Genomic DNA, 14,535 nt, shown 5'->3' on the forward strand with positions numbered 1-14,535 from the left:
CCTGCACGGCATAATCTAAAATTCTACGTAGATAGAAAGCGGAAGTTGATAAAAGATTCTACAGTACCTCTCTGTATCACATAGTTCCGTATTGTACATACACAATAAAAAAATAGGGCATAGTTATTAAGTTATCTGTACAGAAAACAGATCTCAGAATGAGGAACCCCTCAATTAAAACTCTAATCCATTGTGTAATTGTCCATTCTAGTGAACCTAAAAATCGCTGATAAAGCAATTAATATCGAGTTCGATGTTTAACCCTTTCGGGCTAAGAGTGTCAGTTAAAAAAATCCATTGAGTTTCTTTTTTTGATAAATCCCTTATTATATTACCCCCCCCTCCAAGATTGTTTGATGTGATCAATCCCCCAAAATAACAATCCAGAAGGATCTTGTCCATGATGTAGTTTGAAATGCAGGGATACGTTATGGTCTTTATAGCCAATAGTAATATTGTGCACATGCTCAGCGATTCTCACTCTTAAAAGACGCTTAGTGCGACCTATGTACATTAATCCACATGGACAACGCAGGGCATACACTACATGCGATGTATTACATGTTATAAAGTGCTTTATTTCAAATTCCCTATTGTTGGAAGTTGCAGTGAATTTTTCTATTTTTCTCATAGGTCTCGCCACCATTCTACACGCTTTGCACTTCCGGCACGCAAAAAAAACATTTTGTTCCCAGAAGGTTGGATTTCTCCCTGGGGGATCAATAATCTTTTTGACTATAACATCCCCAAAGCTTGGCGCCTTACGGTAAATGAACTTGGGCTTGTCAGGTAGAACACTTGCCAGTGTCCTATCCAGACAAAGGACATGCCAAAGCTTATGTAAAATATTCTCCACCTCCTTGTACTGAGAGTGGAAGGGAGATATGAAACTCCATTCATGATCTAAGTTTCTTTCCATCCTGGGTGCATCTCTTAAACAATGATCTCGAGGGAGAGCCCTAATCTCTTCAATAATAGGGTCTAAAAACCCAGGTTTATACCCTTTTTCCACAAACCTATTTTTTAGTACTGTAACCTGTTGGTCAAAATCTTCGAATTCGGAGCAATTTCTCCTGACCCTCAATATTTGGCCCTTGGGCACATTTTTCAACCATAGCGGATGGTGGCCGCTATGCACTGGAAGATAACTATTTCTGTCGGTGGGTTTGAAGAACACTTTCGTTTGTACTCTGTCACCAACTCTGTAGATGTTCACATCTAAAAAGTGTATTTCCTCAGTGCTCCACTGGCTCGTAAGTCTGATATTATGAGTATTGTTGTTCAAATGAGACATATAATCTTGAAGTGCCAGTTCTGAACCTGCCCATATCAATATCAAGTCATCAATATAGCGTTTGTAATATAAGAGTTCTGGTCTTCTGTCTCTAAAAATCTCTTTATCCTCCCATTCACCCATAAAGAGGTTAGCGATGCTGGGCGCGAATTTTGCGCCCATTGCAACGCCCCTCTTCTGGGTGAAGAAATGATGGTCAAACGAGAAGTAATTGTAAGAGAGACAGAAGTCTAACGCATCTCTAAGAAATATTTTTTGTCTCAGAGGCACATCTTCTCTTTTGCTCAATGCCCAATTGAGTGCTAGTAGAGCATCCTCATGTTGGATAATAGTGTATAAGCTGGTCACGATACACCTCATTCTTCCCTGCTAAGCTGATTTCTTTCAGATCCTGTAATAAACTCTTAGTGTCTTTCAAATAGGCTCTGGTTGTGGTTACACTTTTTTGTAGGAATATGTCTAAATACTGTCCTAATCTTGAGGTGACCGAATCAATCCCATTAACTATGGGTCTAGGGGGGGGATTGGTCGAATCCTTGTGGATTTTCGGAAGGGTGTAAATAGTAGGGATGCGACTACTGCTGGGGAACAGAAATCTTTTTTCTTTGTCCGTAAGGACATGTGAGCGATAGCCAAAATCAATCAGCGTTTTTAATTCGGCTCTGTACTGAGGGTTGGATCCTTACCTAGCATCTCGTATGTATCTTTATCTGACAACAGTTCAGACAGCTGAGTGGTGTAGTAGTCCTTTGACATAATCACCACTCCCCCTCCCTTGTCAGCAGGTCTGATTATTATGTCCTTTCTCGCTTCAAGTGACTCAATGCCTTCCTTAATATATCTCGGGTTCACTTGTTTTTTTGGTTTTAACTGATCTAAATCTCTTAAAATAAGACTTTTAAAAACCTCCAGATGGTGGGAGCCATTATTGGGGGGATTGAATAAGGACTTGTTTTTTAACCCACTATCCACCGCCAGTGCTGAGACCCCGCTCAGACTGGTTGGGTTTCAGTTTTTATTTAAAAAATGTTTTTTAATACTCAGCCTACGCACTTATTTATGTACATCTATATAGGCATCGAACTTGGTGAGTGGTCTATTAAGGCCACACTTTAGTCCCTGAAGTAAGATGTTAGTTTCTTTATGTGTAAGCGGTGTATTACTAGGATTAAAAATACCTCCTAATCTGTTTCCCTCCTTCTTTTTTTGGACCCTGTGTCCTGCTCTACATCCCCTGGCTCGCTTTGTCTTGGGTTTTGTTGTTGAGGTGGGTTTCTTTCCCAGTGGTAAGGGTCCTTCCACTGATTTTGTTTGTACGTGGATGTTGTTGGTGGGTAATAATGGTAGGGAGGTCTGGATCTGTGGGGTGGAAAACCCCTGCCTCTCCTCTGACCCCCCCCGGCCTCTCCCCAAAAAAGGGCGCGGAGACGGATAGCTATACACGGTATTCTGGTCCCACAATGGTTCAAACCTATTACCACCTGGTACCTGGTATGCATGATCATAAATTGAGGAATGGGAAGTCCTAACAGTCCCACCCCTCCCTCTATTGCCCCTACTCTGGTTACCAACTCCCTTAGCTGGAGTGCCAGGGCGTAGATGAGTGGGGATATTCTGCTTTTTTTGCTGTAATACCACCTCTCTCCTCTGTACAGAGGTCTGCTGAGTAGGTTGTTGTGTAGTATGTTCAGAATGTGTTGGTTCACTATCCTGTGATTCTCCCTCCAAATTGGTGGGCCTTGCGGAATTTTGCCAAAAGTAGATAGCATTAGTCCGGAAGTCCTTAGGGTCCCTATAAAACTTTTTTAACTTCTTTTTCTGAGAGTCTTTATCTATTTTTTCTAATCTTTTGGTAATTTTTTCATTAAAAGAAATATATTGTTGCAAATCTTTTATTTGTTCCAACTGTTGCTGTAATTCTTTTATTATAGTTTCTAATTTAGTCATTTTTTTCTTTTTCCTTTCTAACACTAATTGTTGCAATTTTAGTCCAACCCCATTGAAGAAACCTAACCAGTCTTGCATAGAAGCTGGATCATCTAATCCATCCTGGGGTGTGACTTCCCACCTCAGGCTGCGTAGAATAATCCTCTCTTTCAGGTAATGCTCTATAGTACAAATATCCCACCAAGTGCGTATTTGTTTTTCTAGAGCATTACCCAAAGAAATAAATAAATTATCAAAATTCTCATTGGTTGGTGATTGCTCATCAACTGAAAAGAGACTATCAAGGTCAATCTGTCTGCTTTGCAAATACCTAAAAATATCCATAGCAAGCTAGAGTAAACAATAATCAATATACAAACAAAAAGGAGACAATAAGCCCTACTCCAATCCTCCTATCTCAGCGCTAAAGGATATTCGGTATATGCAGAGTACAAACGAAAGTGTTCTTCAAACCCACCGATAGAAATAGTTATCTTCCAGTGCATAGCGGCCACCATCCGCTATGGTTGAAAAATGTGCCCAAGGGCCAAATATTGAGGGTCAGGAGAAATTGCTCCGAATTCGAGGATTTTGACCAACAGGTTACAGTACTAAAAAATAGGTTTGTGGAAAAAGGGTATAAACCTGGGTTTTTAGACCCTATTATTGAGGAGATTAGGGCTCTCCCTCGAGATCATTGTTTAAGAGATGCACTCAGGATGGAAAGAAACTTAGATCAGGAATGGAGTTTCATATCTCCCTTCCACTCTCAGTACAAGGAGGTGGAGAATATTTTCCATAAGCATTGGCATGTCCTTTGTCTGGATAGGACACTGGCAAGTGTTCTACCTGACAAGCCCAAGTTCATTTAACGTAAGGCGCCAAGCTTTGGGGATGTTATAGTCAAAAAGATTATTGATCCCCCCGGGAGAAATCCAACCTTCTGGGAACAAAATGGAAGTGCAAAGCGTGTAGAATGGTGGCGAGACCTATGAGAAAAATAGAAAAATTCACTGAAACTTCCAACAATAGGGAATTTGAAATAAAGCACTTTATAACATGTAATACATCGCATGTAGTGTATGCCCTGCGTTGTCCATGTGGATTAATGTACATAGGTCGCACTAAGCGTCTTTTAAGAGTGAGAATTATTTTGGGGGATTGATCACATCAAACAATCTTGGAGGGGGGGTAATATAATAAGGGATTTATCAAAAAAAGAAACTCAATGGATTTTTTTAACTGACACTCTTAGCCCGAAAGGGTTAAACATCGAACTCAATATTAATTGCTTTATCAGCGATTTTTAGGTTCACTAGAGTGGACAATTACACAATGGATTAGAGTTTTAATTGAGGGGTTCCTCATTCTGAGATTTTTTATCTGTTTTTTGTACAGATAACTTAATAACTATGCCCTATTTTTTTATTGTGTATGTACAATATGGAACTATGTGATACAGAGAGGTACTGTAGAATCTTTTATCAACTTCCGCTTTCTATCTACGTAGAATTTTAGATTATGCCGTGCAGGTAATTTTAATCTGATTAGATTTAACTATCATTATTTTTGTGATTTTATCACAAGTTTCGATGTTGCTGCGACTATATGCGATTTTGTATGTAACATTTCATGTCAATAGGTATGTCAGGTAATTTTAATCTGATTAGATTTTAATCATTATTGTTTTTGTGATTTTATCACAAGTTCCGATGTTGCTGTGATTTTATGCGATTATATGCGATTTTGTATGTAACATTTTTATTTTTTGTTAATTTTATGTCAATTTTATGTCGCAATGTGATAAACTTATCTGATTTAATATGATAATTATATCGGGTGAGGAACTATGGGTATTTTAATTACTTGGTCACTACACTGCGACATCCATATAGCTTAATTATGCTTGGGGGTTAAGCGACTCTCTCTCTTCAGTTGCACCTGGAATATATGGAAGAGGAGATGTTTAGTTTTAATCCAGGACATAAGCACTGTTTCTCACAAGGAATTGGGAGTTTGCAGATGTAATGCAGGATTCTGGTATAAATAGACCGCATTGTCATTTAAATGTGCAGCCTGCAGCTTTCAGTTGGTTGAAGTATGGATACGTCCCCAGGTTAAGATAGGGACGTACCTTCCAATCAGACCTAGTGCTTACCAAGTATTGACTCATTAGGGCGGAGTGTTGGTCGCGCCCCACCCCCTGGTTTTCAGATAAATTTTGTTCAACAAGCCGTGTCGTCATGCTCTTTGAAAAAGTCTTCCTGACGAAACTAGTCAGAGCACGATACCACGGCAACCGTTATCAGGTGAGGACGCAGTGTGTTTCTAGCCTGAAGCTTCACACATGAGAAGGAGGAAGTGCGGGTCAGCTGTGCCTGGTTGACACGCAGTGCGCTCCAAGCTTGTAGTTGTATACTAGTGGAATGAAGGACTAATCAGCTGTGAGTGTGTATCATCTATCCAGTCTGCAACCAGTACCCTTGTGCTTTGAGAGAAGCAGTTTGAGTTATCCACTATTACCAACCAACTGAAAGCTAGAAGGCTATCCTTTGTAAGGAACTGCGCCCACTGATTTTTACAGTGTATTTACTTTATTAGTTTTTTTCTCTTATTTGTGACTTACAATAAATTATCAGAACGGTACTGGACTATTCGGGGTCTCTTTTTTACATGTGGACATTGTTGCTGTTATCTGATTATCAACCCTGGAGGACTTCGGGAGTAAGCAGAGAGAGGATTTGATCCAAGGCTTGTTAACCTCTTGGCTCCGGTGAGTTTGAACCCCTACGGGGTGTGTGCAGCACAAGGTGTCCCAATAGATGGTGAAAGGTGCACTCATCAGATCTACTATTCATATAAGGGAATCCAGACCGAGCTCCAACCGCTGTGTCTTTGTTGGAATTTGCCTGCCTGCATGTGTTTTGCTTGCATTTACAAAGACTTTGTTTTATCAGTCAGCATTGAGGACTGAAAATAGCGCTGCTTTGATGGGTTAATTGCTGTTTCATATAGTACATTCATTCATCCATATTTTTATTACAAATTTTATTGGTCAACAAAACAGGACTTGGAAAAGAGCAAGGAAATCAAAAAGCACATGTATGTTAATTTGAGACACTAGAATATGGTTAACATGAGTTAAAAGGAGTGCGCCCACAAATGGATATCTATTAAGGATTTAAACATTAGTCAACATCTTGAGAATGTTTTTGCAAAATAATGCAGCACAGACAATTAAATCAAAGTGAACAACCTACAAACGACACACATTGACATCAAATATATTTCAAGGGAAAATATCACCCACCCAAAAAATACAATAAACCAAAGTAAAAAGAAAAACTTGCTCGAAAACACATCTGTTTTGCAAAGACATAAACAAAATACAAATAGAAAATACATGTGTTACAAACTCAATAAGGACACCCAAATGTACTCTCTTGCTGGCCACACACAATCTTGGCTGTTTTCAGGGCAAGGTAAAGAATGCCATCTGCATGCTTTATATAACATAGGTTTGTGTGCTAATGAGGCAATTGAAAACACATGCACAGTCCATGCAACACAAAAAATGCAAGTTCACCCAATGTAGAGAGAACTTCAAAGTGGGTACACCTGTTAAGGATGTCCTTAAATTACTAACCCAAAAAACACACTCTCTGAGCATGCCCAGAAACATCCAAGTGCTGTTCACACACAAAAAACAACTAAAGTCCCTGAGCATGCCCAGATCAACCCAAATGCAGCTAACACCAAATAAGCCACCCCACTGTCCAAAATTAAACACATCATCCAGCATGTCCTTAAATAAGGTTAAGAAAAAAGAAGGTTGAAAAAAGTACTGGACTGCATCAAAAACGTATCATAAATGCACTGGATTGCATCAAAAATGCACATGCATCTGGACTGCGTTTCTATGGAGTGAACTAGCCCTAAAGCTAGTAACTTGGGGGGGGCTTACTCTGTCTGTAAAGTGTTACATCTGTAGCATGTATCCAAAATGCTGCTTCAAAGATGTACGGCTTTAGAGAAAACATCCAAATCTACATTGCAGCTGCAAGATTTTAACACAAAACTAAAAATATCCCCCCCAATACATACAAGGCCATTTGGGGCTGTAAAGGCTTAAAATGAGAACCCCCACGTGAAAAATACCACCCCAAAATCTAAAAATATTGTGCCCCTCCCACACACTAACAAACCCCTAGCCAAACACACAGCAAGCCAGCCCATGAAAGCACCCTAAAAGTCAACCACCTTGTCCCCATATTCAGGGGGACAAGGGCCTCTTCCACACAACCCTAGGCTGGGGTTGTGGGTTGCTGCAGACAGGGGGGCTTTACATAATGTGGAAAACCCCTTTAAACTATTGGGTACAAGGTGCTTTGTGGTTGGTGTGGGGCTGAGCCCAACATGCCCCAAAGGCAGCCAGCTATGTGGAGTGCATGGGGCCTTGTATGGTTCGGGAGGGAGTTGGGCGCTTGCTCTTCTCACCCTTTTCCTAGCTGGCCCTGTTGTTTGCTCTGATAAACAATGTGGTTTGGATTGGTGAAGGCAGCTCACAGCCTTTGGAGATTGGAGAATGGAGTGTGGAGTTCCCCTTTAAAAGCAAAAACTAACCCAAGGAAATCATATGTATTAGAGGGGGAAGGTTAAATGCCTTTTTAGGAGGTGCTAGAGGAGCGAGAGTCTTTTTACATAATTTTAACAAGGTACATGTCACATGTTGGCAAAGTAACACGCTAACATGACCTGTGTGCAAATATCCGACAAAAAAACACATAAAAGTGAGCCAGCTTAAAAAAAAAAAAAATGTCAAGTTTAGAGATGCGCCCGTTCAACCCACGCAAATGCATTTACATTACTTGACATTTACTAAGATTTTGGCAGCGCAGTGAACCAACGCATTTGAATGAGCGCAAATGCCGATTGCGCATGCGCAGTGCTTAAATTGACCTCACACAGTTCTAAACGTACTTGCAGGCACAGCAAACTTGTTCAGAAAAAGTTACTTTCTCATTCTATTTTGGGTATATTTGTTACTTGGGCAGTTACTACTATACTTCTTTACATCACCCCACATCACTCCCATAATATTGGCACTTCCAGCTTCTTTTAATTTTGAGTTAAAGATGTCCTGTGCCATGTCCATAGTGGCGCACTGATCGCCTCCTCCAATGCGCCGAGATTACTGTAGTAAATGGGGAATAGCGCTGTGTTAGGCTCTATTCACACTAATGCGTTTTTTGATGCATTTTGCAGAAATGTATAGGAATTTTTTAACATGGGTTCCTATGGAACATGTTCACATCAATGCATTTTTGTGCCTCTGCGTTTTTGGAAAGGGTCGGGGACTTTTGCATGTAATAGAATTCAATGGACCCGCATCCAAAACGCAAGTACCGGGTTTTTACAGTGTATACAGTATAAAAAAAACACTGTAAAAAAAAAACAAAACTCAAAACGCGGCAAAAACGCTGCAAAAACGCATGTTCAAAAACGCGGCAAGCACCGCAAAAAGCACTGCAGAAAAGATCAAATGCAATATGCATAGATGTGAATCGAGCCTTACCGGCGCAAACGTTTCATAAATACCACAACGTACGTTGCACCTCAGCGTGCACCTCAACTCATGGCACAAACGGTTCGTAAATCAGCCCCCGTGTATGGGGAAATTAATTACTCAGACAAATGAGTGTATTTAAACATCATCCAATCAGATTGCACAGTGTATGGGGAAATTACTTGTCCAGAATGCACAATACACAGACATGTATTGAAAAGATGTTTTCGATGGGCAGGAGGCGGAGCCTAGAAGAGCAGACATGCATTGTTAGAGCTCCACACCGCTGAGGAGAGAAGAGAAGGACAAAGCGGAGCCTGCAGGCTCAAAAGGTATCCATTTGAACCTTTTTGCCCCAGGGAACAAACTGTGAAAGTTTGGGCTGGAAATATGGTACTGGGAGGAAACCGTGGCAGAAATAAAAATCACCTCACAAAGAGCTCACAGGCACTCACTGCAGCTGAAGCAGCTCCAGTCACCTCACAAGATACAGCATCAGGGCGCTCTCACAGACAGAAAATGTCACAGCAAGACTCTCCATTTGAGTCAGATACAGAACAAATCCTCTCACAAACTTCTCCACAAGCCTCCTCAGTATCCCCAGTAATATTATTACAATTTGAAAAGATGCTTCATAAGGCTTTAAAACAAACCTCAGACCAAATAACAAAAAGCCTAACCAAAGAAATAAGAGAGCTGGGAAACCGCACCGCAGCCTTAGAAATAAAAATGGATGAAATTGAAATTACAACCCAATAAAATATAACAGAATTGGAACAATTAAAAAAAGAGAATTTAATACTTCAAACTAAGCTCGAAGATTACGAAAATAGAGCCAGACGTTCAAACTTGCGCATAAGGGGAATACCTGAAACTGTGACAGACCTGCAATCTACTATTACTGCTCTATTACAAGAACTAAAGCCAGATATCCCTATTGAACGTTTAGAACTGGACAGAGTACACAGAGCCCTCACAGCCAAAAAGAAAGATGGACCCCCACGTGATATAATTACAAAATTTCATTATTACAGAACGAAAGAACAAATACTAATTGCTGCAAGAGAAAAAAAGGAACTTAATTTTCAAGGACACAATTATCAAATTTTTGCTGACCTATCCCAACTTACTATTACTAAAAGACGATCCATGAAACCCCAACTAATGGAACTGCAATGCCACAACATTATGTATCAATGGGGCTTCCCCTTTTCAGTCAGATTTAACTACCAAGGTACAATTTACAGAAGCAGATCAGCAGATGAACTACAACAAACCCTTTTAAAATTAAATCTGACAGAACCCACAAGCAGCAACACCCCCACACGCAGAAGAAAGGCGTCATCTTCACCTTCAGGCAGCACCCAGAAAATTTCAGAACAAAATGGGAATCATCATTCTCACAAAAGAGGCCGTTATGCCACATCATCCATGGACCAAGAAGATTCAATGGACTGACATCCTAATTCCTGATATCTCTTCATTTATTATACTAAGAGATGGTTCTCTATAAAAAACCTATATTTATAACTGAATGTAACTGCATTCTGATAGTCACACACTGTGTGGGATCATGTTACATTCCAGTTATATTTCTTATTGCTTCTGATTTATATAGCCTTAGAATATATAAGTGAAATAAGGAAATTCTTGTTCAGTTATATATTATCAGGCAATAACAATAGATTTATTACTTTTTAGGACAAATATGTTCAATAATCCAGAAGTAATGGAAGCTTTTTCTTTCTTTTCTTAAAACAAATATATTATTACCTAACTAGTTCCTAGAATTATGTTTTTGTTTATTCTAATCTGAAGCAATACAACCTCAATTTTATGAGTTAACATATCTAAACAGTTACATATGAATAAAATATGTAATTGTTTACTCTAAAAGGGTTAAAATCCCAAAATAATTCAAACTATCTTCATCAATACCAAAGTTATTAACAGTACCTTTCTAACTGAATTATTTAGCCTAGGGCAAGACTAACCATATACAACCACCCTGGAATAAATAATTTCAACAAAAACTATATTCTGCACTCCAATTAATGAAACATCATTTTGATGTCTTTTGACATAGCACTTCTCTCCTGTAAGCGGAAGATCCGTGTACCCCCATTAGCCCTCCTCATTCTCCCAACCATATTATGTGGGAGTGTGACGAAGGCACTTATTCCCCTGAGAGAGATATTTATTCTCTTTCACGGGTAAATTGTGATTACTTGCAAAAAATAATTTATACAATGTATCATCTAATCTCATATGTTTTTTGTTTACTCTTTACTCCAGAATTCACTGGTTTCTTTTCTATCTATTCATCTCTTCAGTCCACACAGGTTGATCTGCGCAGTCAGCTCTGCATAACAAAAAGTAAGTCAAAACTATTTGATCTATTGCCATGGCACCACTGAATATACTTTCCCTGAATGTTCAGGGAATAAATGTCCCTCAAAAAAGGACCAAAGCCTTCCGTACTTTCCATAACAAGAAGGCTCACATAGTATGCCTCCAAGAAACACACTTCACCAAAGATTCTACTCCAAAATATATTTCTCCTTTTTATCAACAAATTTACACGGCTTCTGCCTGTACCAAGCAAAGGGGAACTCTAATTGCATTTCACCGATCCACACCATTCACCTTATCATCAGAAATTAAAGACCCAGAAGGTAGATACCTGATACTCATGGGTTATATAATGGATACAGCAATCACGGTGATTTCCTACTACGCTCCTAACAAACAACCTACACCATTCCTCTCACATATATTACAAGTGATTAATACACACAAAATAGGAACAGTGATAATGTGTGGGGATTCGAACCAGGTCCTCCTCCCATTTCTAGATAAATCACCTTTTACACCATCCAAAATAACCTCTAGATTACCTTTTTCTCAACTTCTTTCCAAATACAATCTGGTAGATTCATGGAGAGAAAGTAACCCAATGAAAAAGAAATTCACTTATTTCTCGCACCCTCATCAAACCTTCACCAGAATAGATCATATTTTTCTAACAATAGGAATGATACCAGAAATTATTGTATCAGATATAATTCCGATTCCGTGGTCTGACCATAATGCAGTATACACTACTATAGCCTCAGCCATACCAAAAGCGCATGACCCAACGTGGTACTTACCGGACATAATGCTCAAACACCCACTACATCAGATGGTCATTGAACAAGCTTTAAAGGAATACATATCAATTAATAATACAACAGACATCTCCCCAATAACACTGTGGGAAGCTCATAAGCCTGTCTTGCGTGGTACAATACAAAGACAAATGGCACTATTTAAACAGGAACGCAAAAATCTAGCAAAAAAACTAGAACTCAATTTTAATGCAGCCTACATATCATTTCAAGATAATCCATCTCAGAGTACAAAATCTCATCTGGAAAAATTTAGATTGTAATACGATCTATTTCTCACTGAGTCAGTTGATAAATCCCTCAAACGCTCCAAACACAATTTCTACATGAATACAAACAAACCAGGTACATATTTGGCTCAGGCATTAAATTCAACTAACAAATCTTTCAAACCAATACGTTTGAAATTATCAAAAAATGTTTACACTTGTAATCCAGTTAAAATAGTCCATAAATTTCACTCACATCTCGCAACTTTATACAAGACAAACAAGGAATTTAATCCTACAGAAGCTGAATCCTTCTTCTCAAAAATAACCTTACCTGAGTTATCTCAGAATCAAAAAAGCAGTTTGGATGAGCCTATAACTATAAATGAAGTTGCTAACGCCATAAAAGACCATAAAGCCCAGACGGCTACTCGGCTTTATACTATAAAACATTCTCAGAAATACTCTCTCCCATTCTCACTGAAACTTGTAACAAACTTCTAGATGGACATTCTTTTCGGCAAGAAACACTAATGGCAATTGTTTGTATGATCCCAAAACCCCTTTCTGATGATACTTCCTGTGTGAATTATCGGCCTATCTCTCTGTTAAACCTCGATATTAAATTATTAGCAAAAATAATAGCAAAACGCCTCAATAGCATTATAGGAAAATTAATACATAGAGATCAAGTAGGCTTCATGCCAAATAGACAGGCAGGCGATAATATACGCAGGGCAGTGTTATTGGCACATATTGCTAAAAAACGGAAAATCCCTTTATGTTTTCTATCTCTCGATATTAAGAGGGCATTTGACACAGTATCCTGGCAATATATGCAATATTCATTACAAAAATGGGGTTTTGGACCCCACTTTTTAACATGGATCAAAGCATTATATAATAAACCCAAAGCCTATATAAAATATGCTGGATACAAATCTGAAGCCTTTAATATCGAAAGAGGTACCCCACAGGGTTGCCCATTATCTCCCTTATTATTTGCCCTTATACTCGAACCCATGGCCCAATACATCAGAACAAACCAAACTATAACTGGCATTGAAGTAGGAGGTATTACACACAAATTATGTATATTTGCAGACGATATATTACTTTTTCTATCATCACCACAGGTCTCTGGTCCTAACTTAATACCAGCTCTTGATGGATTTGCAGCCCTATCCGTCCTTATGATTAATCCTAAGAAATGCCTAGTGCTTAATATTTCACTCACAAACATGGAATTTATCCCGGCTAGGGCTGCACTCCCATTCACATGGGCAGAAAAATCAATCCCATATCTTGGAATTCATTTAACAGCATCTCATTCTGACTTATTCTCAACCAATTATCCTCCTGTATTAAGACAGATCACAAATCTAATAAAACAATGGTCACAACTTCCTTTATCCTGGATAGGGAAGATTAATGCAATCAAAATGACTATTCTACCCAAATTGCTTTATCTATTCAGAGTCCTCCCTATTCCAATTCCTTCCTATTTTTTGAGAATAGTACAAAAAAGAGCAACTTCGTTTATATGGGGCTCTTCTAAACCACGTATACCTATACACACACTACATCTTCCCAAAAATAAAGGAGGCCTGGGATACCCTAATTTTACTAACTACTACAGAGCAGCACATTTGGCCAGTCTGTCCAAATACCATGCAAAACAGGAAATCCCATTATGGGTATTTATAGAGGCTTCAGAAAATGACCCTCTATTAATATCAAATTTATTATGGCTTGATCCTAAAGACCGCTTTAAAATTCATAATCCCATAACTAAACACTTCTTATCTCTCTGGGATAAACTAAAAACCAAATATCAGTTACAATCTCCACACAATCCTCTCCTTTCTTTTATCAGAAATCCGGCCTTTTATCCGGCATGGATCTACCCAAATTCTTTTAAAGCTTGGACAACATCAGGCATTCAGACACTAAATGACTTCATAGCATCTAAATCATTCCTTACATTCCCATCGCTTAGAGAAAAATATGATCTACCAAACTCTGAGATTTTTAGATATCTACAAATCAAAAATTTCTATACACCATTCCTAAAGGGGGATACACCATTATCCCAATTATCCATTTTTGAATCAATCTGTACAAAAGATCCATTTGCTAAAGGTACAATTTCATCACTTTATAATCAATTATATGGAGTAGCAAATCTTAATAGACCCTCTTACGTTCAGAGGTGGGAGGAGGACCTGGGACGAACTTTAGAAGACACAGACTGGTCTAATATATGGCTCACATCTAAGTCATCTTCACCCAACATCTTAGCACTGGAGACAAATTATAAAGTCCTAACTCGCTGGTACCTTGTACCCGCTAGAGTGGCAAAATATTCAC

This window comes from Aquarana catesbeiana, linkage group LG09 (assembly GCF_042186555.1).
Source record: "Aquarana catesbeiana isolate 2022-GZ linkage group LG09, ASM4218655v1, whole genome shotgun sequence".
Taxonomy (NCBI): Eukaryota; Metazoa; Chordata; class Amphibia; order Anura; family Ranidae; genus Aquarana; species Aquarana catesbeiana.